The 12,779-nt window shown below is 30.9% G+C and overlaps 1 long non-coding RNA gene across 1 annotated transcript; it reads right to left on the bottom strand.

The window, feature by feature from the left end:
* Positions 1 to 1,801: 1,801 nt before the first annotated feature.
* LOC137818119 (uncharacterized) lies at positions 1,802 to 3,107 on the bottom strand. Its single transcript, XR_011082032.1, has 2 exons — positions 2,711 to 3,107; positions 1,802 to 2,009 (listed from the first exon to the last, which is right to left on the bottom strand). It is a non-coding gene; the product is annotated as an uncharacterized lncRNA (long non-coding RNA).
* Between the last annotated feature and the right edge of the window lie 9,672 nt (positions 3,108 to 12,779).

Below are 12,779 nucleotides of genomic sequence, written 5' to 3'. Positions count from 1 at the left end.
CTTTCAATCTAAATTTCTTGCCTCACCTAGGTGGGCATTTAGTCAGTTCAACAAAACAACATATATGCTCATTTTGAGCAGTTTCATTTACTTCTGTTAAATAAAAAAACAAAAACAGACATGGAAAACTATGTGGATAACACTCGTATGGAGTATATGGAATCAAAGAAATTCAGCGTTGTTTAGAAACGAGAAAGTTGATTTTGGCTAAAATTCAAAGTACCTGCGATTTTATTTTCCTTTTCGGATTGGATTTTGTGTTATATTCAATGTCTTAAATCAATCTAACACTAAGAGGTGGTGGCATGGGGTCCTCATGTTCTTATACACTTTTTGGTGTGAAGTTGCTATATGCATTTCACAACTTTTATAAGAGTTATTTGTTCTGTTTGATTATGGTATTACGGTTTATTCCTTGATCAAGGCAAAGAGAGTTTTCTTGACTTTTATAACATGGAGTGTAGAACTTTATGGAAGTTGGGGTTCAGAGTAGGTGGAACACCATTGTAGGTGCAACAATGGTTTTTATTTGTATTAACATGTTCTATTTTTGAGGTTGTATTCCCAGGATGTCATACACACTTATTGTAGTGGATTCTACGGGGTTATGGTGATCACCATAGTGCATTTATAGCTATGTGTCACTAAGTAGTTTTCTCTGTTTTTTTAGACTAATAGTTCGGTGTAGTACACCCAAATTATATTCTTTGTTTTTTTGATTAATAGTTTGGTGTAGTACACCTAAACTATATACAGGGTGTCTAGATGGTCATAGTTTTTTATTCAATTGCTAATTTGTAGGTTATTCAAGATTGGTTTTGAGGTAATAGCCTCCTTGTAAAGGGTTAGATCATCCCTCTAATGCTCACTTATATTTTATTTATTTTTTGTCAAAAAAAACAAGACTTGTAAGTCTAATGTCTAAATTATTCAAAGTAGGGTTTATATTACAAAGTGTCATAATGTTTCTATAATTATAAATGTTATTTAATATTATTTTTTAAATTTTTTAACATTACTATTACATATATAACAATTAGTAACATAAAAAAATATTACTAAATCAAACAAAATGTTACTAAAATGATTTAGTAACATTTTATCATATATTACTTATAGTCAATGATACTAAAAACTTTTAATAACATTTTTAAATATCAATAATAACATTTATAAAATTATCACCATATATTTTTGGTAATATTTATTTAATAAAATAAAATTTTAAAATATTACTAAATATTTTTAGTAATATATTTTGTTAAAAAAGTAACATTATTAAAATTTTACTATAACATTTTATTAACTTTTTTTAATTAAAATATGATATTTTAAAAATATTATTAAATATTTTCTAATAAAATAATAACATTACAAATATTAGTAACTATTTTTTAATAAAAAGATGACATTTTAAAAATATTACTATATCTTTATTGTGAAACAGTAACATTATAAAAACTGTTACTTAATTCTTTTTAATAAAAATGTAATATTTTAAAATTGTTATTAAAAGTCTCTAATAATATTTTTTTCAATAAAAATAACATTATAAAAAAATTACTAAAATTTAAAACGATATTGCAACTAATATATTATATAAATTATGTTATCTTCATATATAACTAACTTTCATTTTTAGTTCTCTCCATATAATTTGTTTAATTAAGTTATCCATATGAAATATTTATCAATTTTTTTATAATTACTTTTTTTGGATGAATTTGTGGTCTCTCTGCTGTATAGGCTAAGAAACCATTGCAACACTAAAAACTAATTGAGAGGCAACAGAAATCATAAATTGAGAAATGAGAATAAAAAATGGATCAATTATCTTAACTTTGTGTAGATAAAGTTCTTTTGCTTATAATAAAATAAGAAAATAAAAGTAAGCCAAATTCTTTTATGAATATCAGCTTATAGACATCCAACCTCTGTTTAGGGTAGACAGAATTCAGCCAGAACATCACTTTGTATGAACGTGTAGCCTTCTTCATCTTCTAAAACAACTGAAATAATAACAAAATAACAAATAAATAAATAACCATTCACCATATAGCAAAGAAAACAGATCAAACATCATTATTATTACAATCTAACTGCTAATCAGAGAAAGAATAACTAGCATATTTTTTTATCATTCATGTCAAAAACTAAAGTAAAAAACTAAAGCAAAATAAAATTTAATTTAGCATAAAAAATTGGAAGTAATATGAGAAATAAAACATAAGAAACATCATCATAATAACAATAAAATACAGAGATGAATCCAAATATTATGTAATCAAAGAAAGCGTAACTAACATTTTGTTTTACGATTCGATTTGTATAAAATGTAAAGCAGAACATAAATGTTTACTTATTGAGCATTATCAATGGAAATTGAAAGGAGCAGAACGATGTGACATTTTAGATCGGTTTATCATTGACATAATACTGGAGGTACTATTAGGAAGAGTGTTAATGGAGATATAGTTCGATAGAAAAGATAGTTATAAGAAGAAGATTGAGAGAAAAGGAAAATGAGCGGTTCAACACCTAAGTCATTGAAGAAAAATGATTTTAGAAAAATGATTTTGCATAGATGAGCTTTGAAGGCATGAGTTTTGAAGGCCCGAGGATGAGTTTTGCAGATGTGCTTCATCTGCTGGTAAATCACAGCAGTTCTAAAATCACGGTCACTGAATCCTAAAAAAGCCCCAAATCGAACCTCATTCACTGAAATCGCGCCGCTCACACCCATCCCACTTGCGTCTCCGTCGCGCGCTGCTCATGTTCTCCTCGTCGTCAGCGACGCTGCTTCTGTTCTCGCTGATCGCGTTTGGCACTGTTGCGCCTTTGTTCAAGATCGCGCACACCGCTTGTCATAGTAATCGTCGTTGTCGTCGCCGCTAACACTATTCTGAAATCCCACGAACACCACAAAAATAGCTCTTCTTACTGCTGATTTGAAAATCTTAGCAGCCACAACACCAAAACCCTAGAGAGAAGAACCTGCATCTTCCCACTTTTTTTTACAAATTACAGATTTCTTGTCAATTTAATTAAAATACAATTTCTTACAAATTGTTATTAATAGCAAAATTTATAAATGTTTTCTAAAACAAATTTCCTAAAAATATAGACAAATTGTATTATTTTATTTAATTAATTAAAAAATTGTCTTTTAATAACATTTTAAAAAAGTTACTATACATTATCTTAATCTTATTTATAATAACATTTATTGACAAAATGTCACAATATTATGTTAATGTTATTTATAATGACATTTATATAAAAAAATGTTACTAAAATAGTTAAAATTTATATACACAGTAAATATTTTAAATAAGTGTAACTAAAAAATGTTACTAAAAATAATAAATGGTGTAGTGATTTACAAAGAAAGATATATTATATTGTCAATTAAACTTTAATATTTTGAGGATCATGAAATTCTTCTTACTTTGTCCAAAAATATAATCCATATCATACACAATTATAAGTTTCTCTATCAATCATATTCTTAATTTCACTTAAGGTCTCAAAACTCAACTTGACGAATTTTGGAAAACAAGTATTGAACACATTTATTAGTCTTGGATGAGTTCCTTAGCCTTCTTTTCTCTGGGCTTCATTCTACCTTTTTTGGTTGACTGTTTCTTCCTGCACCTCCATATCTTTTTCTGACACCTCCATACACAACATGAAAATACATTTTTATCCTTCTTGTGCCACCCCCATAGAATAACTTTCGGATTATGTAATCTGGAAACGCATTTGGAAAAAGACTTCCGGATTACATAATCCAGAAGTAATCATGCATCTGAAAAAAGACTTCTGGATTATATAATCCAGAAGCTAATTACAAATTTAAAAAATGACTTTCGGATTATGTAATCCAGAATATTACAGAGGGGTATTTTTGGAAATACAAAAATCTATGGAGGTGAGAAAAAAAAGGTATGGAGGTGCAGGAAGAAGCAGCCTTTTTGGTTCCTTCCTATTCATATATGAGATTTGGAGGCAAAGGGAGAGTATTTTGTAAGTGACTTGCTAAGCCAAAACTTGGACTTGTTGGTTGAGGTCTGTAAACAATGTTTTCATGCTATCTGCTTATAAAACTCATTGGGCTAGACTTAGTTCTTATTGGGCGAGACTTGATGTTCAAAACATGTTGCTATTTGGTTCATGTTTGGTTGAGCAAGGAAAAGGCTTACTTCGTGCAGAGTCAATTCTTCTCTAATCCTTTATTTTCTAAACTTTTATTCTTCACTATAAATCCTAACGAAAGAGTTTTATAATATTAGATATATCAATAGAAAAGTATATAACTCATCTCTTTTTTCATATAATTGTAAAAATTAAAAAGAAAACTATTAAAATCATCTTAAAGTGTTTAAAATAAAGGAAATAAGTGAATAGTATGCTTAATAAATTGAGCATAAAGAACATTTATCAATTGTATAGTCCATTCACCTTGAATAGTTTTGACTTTTACTCTAGTTGTGAATAGTTCTGACTTTTACTCTAGTTGAGATAAAAGTAATTTGACCTAGGCTCAAATAAACTGTATTAAGTACCATTACATTCCTTCAAATGGAAGTATGCAATTGTGTATGGAAAACAATTAATGTAATATGAGGAGAGACATCGCTAAAGAAAAAACAACTTCTCTTTGTCTCACAACAACAAAGGATTTGAAATGACTCTTTCATAAATCTCTATATATAGAAGATGCATTCGAAAAAAAGTGTCTACAACAATCAAGATGAACTTACAAAAACAATTGTATAGATATAAAATCTTACGCTTGCAAATCTAGCTCGTTGATAAACACTACTCTTTTCTTTAACTATCTATAAAAGTGAACTTTATGTTGTATATGTCGTAAAACACAACACCTCTTTTAGTGAGCGGTCCTATGATCATATATTCCTATAACCAAGAATGTTAGTTAGGATTGACGACATTCTAAACAATACTCAATTTTAGTTAGGAGTGTTGTTGCTCAAGCAATACTGAAATTTAACCAAGAGTGGTTGAGGTCCAAATTGTAAGACCCCCATCTGTAAAAGAAAATAAAGAAGAGAGAAAATTGTCTTTGTCTCCTTTCTTTGTCATTCTTCCTTTTCACTTCATTTTCTTTCTCATACCTCATCTATTCCAAAATCTGATCACATCATGAAATAGATGAGGAATCATGGTACATTTCTATTCGATCATATTTTTAAGTAAAGTTTATTTTTACTTTGAAGACCCTTATTCTTCCATTTTCCTTATGATTTAGCCATAGATCTTGATGGGAACAATTGAGAAAAATGTATATTCCAACTTGTTTTACATTAGACTAAAATTTGTTGATGTTTGGATAACATGCTTTAGGTCCTTAGATTCTGGAATAGTTTTCCTACTAGAGCTTAAATTTCCACTGGAATAAAGAATTTAAGGTAAGGGAAGCTAACTTTAGCTTTTTAATAACATCCTAGGCTAAAAGATCTAGAGGGAACATGGTCCCAAGCTTTAATTTTTCTTACAGGAATGTTATTTGATTATATGTTGTTTGAACTTGTAGAAATATTAGATTTTCATAGTTTACTATTTAAGTATTTTTTTTATGTTAAATAGGTTTGTAAATGTTGTGAATCGTGTTATAATAATTTGGAGTGTTAATTTTGGATTAAGTTCTACGGTTTTTGTAGGAACTAATTGAAGGAAATAAGAGAAGACAAAAAGTTGTAGCAACTCATATAATGTAATTGCACAAAATTGCAAAACTGATCTTATTCATTTTGATTTACTCAATCATATATATAATAAAATTACAATTACTGGAAGCTATAAAATAGAAATACTAACAGGCCTGTAAACTGACCATTAATGCAATATAACGGTAAAATAGTTTAAGGGTAATAAAATTAGAATTAATAATAATAAAATCTGAATAACCAACATCCTCCCTTAATTCTAATTTGGAACAACCTTCCCAATTTGAGTCATGATATTGTTTTTCTCAATCGTCATCAATTCTTCATTCATAGCCTTTTGCCATTTGGGGTGTTGAATGGCATTGACAAGTCTCACAGGTTCTGATTCTGCAAGAAAAGCAAAGTGAATCAAATCTCCATTGTCATCAACTTCATCATCAAGATTTACTTCGCAATCTTGAAGGTGTACAGGTTGTCGCTGCTGCCTTCTTGGTCGCTCCATCATAGTTGCAATTGGAGTTGCAACTTCAGATTGAATTACAACTTCAGGTTGAACTGCAGGTGCTTCAAGAGTGACTCCATCTCCCACATCATCGTTCAAAACGTAAATATATCGTTTTTTCGAATCCATTTCAGTTGCTGCATTCCATTGTCATTCCTCATCTTCGGCAAATGTAACATCACAACTAATAATCACCTTCTTTGTCATTGGATTGTACAATTTGTATCCTCCATGCTTATATCCAATGAAAATGGTCTTTGCTGCCTTACCATCCAACTTCGATCTTGTTGACTTGGGGACATGAGCATAAGTAATTGACCCAAATACCTTCAAGTGTTGCACATTGGGTTTGAATCCACTCCATGCCTCAATCGGAGTTGTGTTAGGAACACTCCGAGTGGGTGATCTGTTTATCAAATATACCGCACATGTTACGGCCTCAGCCCAAAAATAATTTGGCATACCTTTCGCTTTAAGCATGCTCCTCGCCATGCCCATGATTGTTCTATTCTTTCTCTCAGCAACTCCGTTGTGTTGAGGTGTGTAGAGGAAAGTTATGTTATGTTGCAATCCAAGTTCTTCACAATGCCTCTTGAATTCATTAGACTTGTACTCACCTCCTCCATCACTACGCACCATCTTAATTTGTCTGCCACTCTCTCTTTCAACAAATGCTTTAAATATTTTAAAGCAGTGGAATACCTCATCCTTGCTTTTCAATACATAAATCCAGGTTTTTTTTTTTTTGAAAAATCATCAATAAAGGTTAAAAAATACTTACTACCTCCAATTGATGATATGTTCATCAGGCCACAAACATCTATATCAACAAGCTCCAAAGGAAATTTTGCACGCCAAGGCTCCTTAACAAATGGTATCCTGTGATTCTTTCAAAAAATGCAAGCCTCACACAATTGATCAGGGTGATGAATATGGGGTAAACCATTCACTAAATTTCTTTTGGAAAGATTTTCCAAACTCTGAAAATTTAAGTGTCCAAAGCGTAAATGCCATAACCACGATTCATTATTCACTATTGCATTCAAGCACTTGAAATCACCCATATGAATATCTACTGGAAACATGCGGTTTTTTGATAAAAAGGTTTTAAGAATCAAATAACCTTTTTTTTATCAAAAAGTGAGAATTTATTTTCAACTATATGCATCCCGTAACCCTTTCCGGCCAATTGTCCCACACTCAACATATTACTTTTCATGTCAGGTACATAGAAAACATCATAGATGTATCTGTGATCACCATTCTTCAATGTAATAAGAATTCGCCCTTTTCCAGTCACCGGAACGAACCTTCCATCACCGAATTTCACTTTTGTGTGAAATGAGTCATCCAAATTTGCAAACAGCTCCTTCTGACCACACATATGATTCGTGCAACCTGTATCCAAATACCAAGTCTGGTTGTTTGGAGTTTCATTTGATGTGGTTGTCATTAATACTTCATGATCATTTTCATCTTGTTCGTGATTACTATCTTCTTGAGCATAATTGGAAGCATGATTATCACCTTTTGATTTGCACTTATTTGCATAATGGCCACGTTTATGGAAATTATAACACTCAACATTTGATTTATTATAAATGCCTTCTCGTCCTCTGCGACCACGTTCCCCGCGCCAAGCGCCTCCATGATTCTGGCCACCACGGCCTTTGCTGAAATAACTACCATGTTTATGATAGGAGCTACCAATTGAGGCTTGTGCTTGTAAAGCCTGTCAATTGGTTTTTCAATCTTATTGTCATTCATTCGCTGCTCATGCGTTCGTAGAGAACCAGACAATAACCTTACTGTCATTTTTGAAATGTCATTGGCCTCTTCAGTTGCGGCAAAAACATGTTCAAATCTGGGAGTTAAAGATCTCAAAATCTTCTCCTGCTTTGCCTGCTCCGAATGTGTTTCACCATTGGTCTTCATCTAATTTATCAAGGAAAGAACTTTATTTATATAGACATCAATAGTCTCTGTGGTTTCCATCTGCAACAGTTCATATTGGCGTCTTAGGGTTTGAAGACACACCTTTTTGATCTTGTCATCACCTTTATAATTGGTTGACAAAATTGTCCAAGCCTCATTGGCAGTTGTTGCTCATTCTATCTGCTCAAACGTCTCGTCATTCATTCCTTGATGGATGAGATACAAAGCCTTATTGTCCTTCTTCTTCTGATCACGATGTGCTACTCGTTGCGCCTCAGATGCATTAGCAGCTAATGCAAACACTTCACTCTCAACGACATCCCATAACTCATGATAATCAAACAAAACTCTCATTTGCACACACCACCGATTGTAATTTTTTCCATCAAAGAAAAGGAATGATAATTGGGTAGAGTTCATGATAAAAGACTAGCTCTTGATACCAGTTGTAGGAACTAATTGAAGGAAATAAGAGAAGACAAAAGGTTGTAACAACTGATATAACGTAATTGCACAAAATTGCAAAACTGATCTTATTTATTTTGATTTACTCAATCATATGTATAATAAAATTACAATTACTAGAAGCTATAAAATAGGAATACTAACAGGCCTATAAACTGACCATTAATGCAATATAACGGTAAAATAGTTTAAGGGTAATAAAATTAGAATTAATAATAATAAAATCTGAATAACCAACCGTTTTCGCTCAAGTGATAGAATTTTGTTCAAGCGAATTATGACTGAAAATCTACCCTACTTTCAAATTTATTTTTTCTAAAGTGAGAATTTTTTTGCTCAAGCGAACCTATTCTCACTTAAGCTAAAAAAATTTCTTTAGAAAACCTATTCTCGTTTAAGCTAAAAATTCTTGATTGAGCTAAAAAAATTTCTTCTTTCATTTTTTCTTTTCTTTTCTTCTTTTTCTTTTCAATTATTTGAATTATATATGAATATAACATTTTAATGCAAAAATGGATATTAATTTGTATGATAAATTGGATTATGAAATTTCTTTTCTTTTCTTTTCTTCTTTTGCTTTTCAATTATTTGAATTATATATGAACATAACATTTTAATGCAAAAATGGATATTAATTTGTATGATAAATTGGATTGTGAAATTTATGAATGGTATGAAATATATATATATATATATTTTTATATGAGGAAATTACGAAATTGTATGATCAATTAAATTATGAAATTTATAAATGATATGTTTTATATGAGGAAAACTTGTATGAATTTAATGTCATACATTTGAGATAATGTATGAGATGTGATGTAATAGTACATTATGTTTGAAAAACATATGTTTTAATAAAGATCATCTATTTTTACTGATCATCTAAGTCACGTAAACTAAGGTATTATGTGGTGAGAAGCTTAATAGAGAGTTCATACACATAGAGTCCCGTTGTAGACACTCAATATTAAATGACTTATCCTTTTCCTAGATGTGTGGATTAGATGTTAGTCTCTGGTAGGGGCATATACTTAATGAGACTTCTAGAAGACGATATATCCATTTGCAATCTATGATTGAAATGAAATAAAAGTAATGGGATTGAAAGGAAATCAAGTTAATGTGAGGCAAATGGATCTATGAGTAGTCAATATGAATGAGATAAAAATGATTGTTATTGATAATTTGATCCATATGGTTGTTGATGACGATATTGGAATGTAGTTGGATTGTGGTGATTTGTATTGAGTATTATATAACTCTGATTGATGGAAAAATAAAAATGGAATTGTCTATTTGAATGATTAAGCTAATTGATTCATTTTACTTATATTTTTATATGTTAGTGTTTTATTTTCATTAGTTTATCTTTGCATGTGTTATTTGTGTATGAACTACGAACACTATACTATATACACAAGCAAATATATGTCTAGGTGCAGGAGAAACTTTGAAAAAAATAGTGGAGAAAATTACTTTATTTTATTCCCTTTTGTAAAATGTTTGAATATTTAAGGATATTACACAAATAGTAATAATACTCGTTTTGTATTTGTAGTGATAATCTACCTAGTGAAACTTGATCAACAAACTAAATATAGTCTTAATTAAGAGACAAACTAGTATAAAAACATCAAGTGTACATTTTCCTTTCCTCTCAACACTTTTAAATAACATGTTATTGAATTGTTATTTAACTATAAAAAAAAATTCTTTTAAATTAGATTTACAAAAATATTTTGTCCACTTAAAACTCCATCTAATTATTATAATCATATGTTAATATCAAGAAATCTGCTAAAAGAAATATTAATATATAATTCAAACATTCATTATTCTCGTGTATTTTACCTATTTTCATATTCTAATTAAAAAAAGAAAAAAACTTAGAGCTAATTTTTTTTTATAAAAAAGTGATAAAATTTTAAATTTTAAAAGTATCAAATGTTTTACAAAAATGAATAATGATTTTTTTTTATATTACATACAACCTTTATAACTTTTAAATAATAAAAATATTTTTTTTTATATTTAAGTTAAACTTTATGTTTTAAACTTGAAAAACATGTCCTTACATATGCCATCTTTTTGTTCTACTCAAGGAATAGACTATACCACATAAAAAATCTCTCAATGATAATTTTTCAGAAGACTCATACATAAAACACTCTACAAGCAAGAAGAAAAACATTTCAAATATTTATATGCAAATCTTTATGAGTTTTATTGAACTTGGTAAAATTTGTTCTATATCATCTACTTTAAGTGTTTGATTAAGAAATCTATATAAAGATCAAAGATATTACTATATGTAAAATATTTATTTGGTCTCCTTCTCTGTTTTTACCTTTTTAATAATACAAATCCTTAAAAGATATCTTTTCAAAAGAAAAGTAAGTCTTTAAGTATATTTTTTTAAAAAAAAAACACGATTGTATCTTCTTACTCAGATCATGCAAAATAACAAATAAATGAATACTCAAATTTAAATTTCATTAACGAAACATTAAAACCTTATTATTGTTGATTTTGGCTTAATCCCAAGTCCCACATCGGTGGGTTCATTGTTTGGGAAGGAGGTTTGAGGGTTATAAATTAAACTCTCCCCTTCTTCACTGTTAAATATCCCAATTTGTAATATCTTCTCCCATAATAATAAAAGTGAGTTGTTTATGCTGTGCTCGGAGATTAGGTTAAATTGGTCGAACTCCGTTAACAATTTTCTGGTGTGTTTTTTTCCTCTTTATCTCTTTTATTATTCCGCTATGTTTATTCAATATTATTTGTCGGGTAGCTCTGTTAGGGTTCTGTTTTAGTGGGGAAATTACCCGTTTTTCCCAACAAGTGGTATCAAGAGCCGAAGGTTCGCCTTGGGTTGTTTGAAATTATTTGTAATATTGAATACTATATTTTGATTTTGTAATGGCAAATCAAGAAGAAGAAGCGAATGATGTATCTAGAGTGTTGGGCTCCTCGTCATCATGGTCGAGGTTCTCGGTGTCCACTTTGAAATTGGCAGTGGAAATTTTTGATGACACTCGACATTTTGGCATGCGGCAAGGAGAGGTCTTTGACTCTCTTTTTCAGCAGGGTCTTGATATTGCTATTGAAGGAGAGAAACCAGAAGAGGTAGAGGAGAAAGACTGAAGCATCATCAACCGGTTGGCATGCGGAACTATTCGATCCTGCCTGTCCAAAGAGCAGAAGTATGCTGTAAAAAATGAGACTTATGCACACAAACTGTGGAAGGCATTGGAGGACAAGTTTCTGAAGAAGAGTGGTCAGAACAAGCTCCTGATGAAGAAAAGGTTGTTCCGATTTGACTACCAACAAGGTACTACTATGAATGCACACATCACTATGTTTAATCAATTAGTAGCAGACCTGTTGAATTTAGATGTGAAGTTTGAGGATGAGGATTTGGCTTTGATGTTGTTATCATCTCTTCCTGATGAATTTGAACATTTGGAGACTACGCTCCTTCATGGGAAGGAGAATGTGTCGTTAGATGTTGTTTGTTCTACTTTATATAGTCATGAATTGAGAAAGCAGGATAAGATGAAAACCAAATCAACGACATCAGAAGAAGCATTGGTGGCAAGAGGTCGTCAACAAAGCCAGACAAAGGGGAGAAGAGGGAGGTCTAAGTCTAAAGGTCGAGCCGTTGCCAAAGATAAGTGTGCTTTCTGTCATGAGAAAGGACACTGGAAGAAAGACTGTCCAAAATGCAGAAGAAAGGGAAGACTCCACAAGATGCAAATGTTGCAGAATGCAAAAGTGATGTGGAATCAGATATCTCTTTAATTGTCTCGCTTTCAGTATCGTCGTATCCAGATGAGTGGATATTGGATTCAGGTTGTACCTATCATATGTGTCCCATTCGGGATTGGTTCTTTGAATTTCAAGAACTTGATGGCGGGGTTGTTTACATGGGTAATGATAATCCATGTAAGACAGCTAGGATAAGTTCAATCAAGTTGCGGAATCATGATGGATCCACCAGAATTTTGCAGAATGTACGGTACGTGCCAAAGTTGAAGAAGAATCTCATCTCATTGGGGGCTTTAGAATCTAAAGGTCTAGTTGTGACGATGCGAGATGGAATTCTTAAAGCAACTTCAGGAGCACTGGTGATGTTGAAAGGCGTGAGGAAGAACAATTTGTATTACTACCAAGGTAGT

The sequence above is a fragment of the Phaseolus vulgaris genome, chromosome 11 (assembly GCF_000499845.2).
Source record: "Phaseolus vulgaris cultivar G19833 chromosome 11, P. vulgaris v2.0, whole genome shotgun sequence".
NCBI lineage: Eukaryota > Viridiplantae > Streptophyta > Magnoliopsida > Fabales > Fabaceae > Phaseolus > Phaseolus vulgaris.
This window is presented reverse-complemented; position numbering and strand designations above follow the sequence as displayed.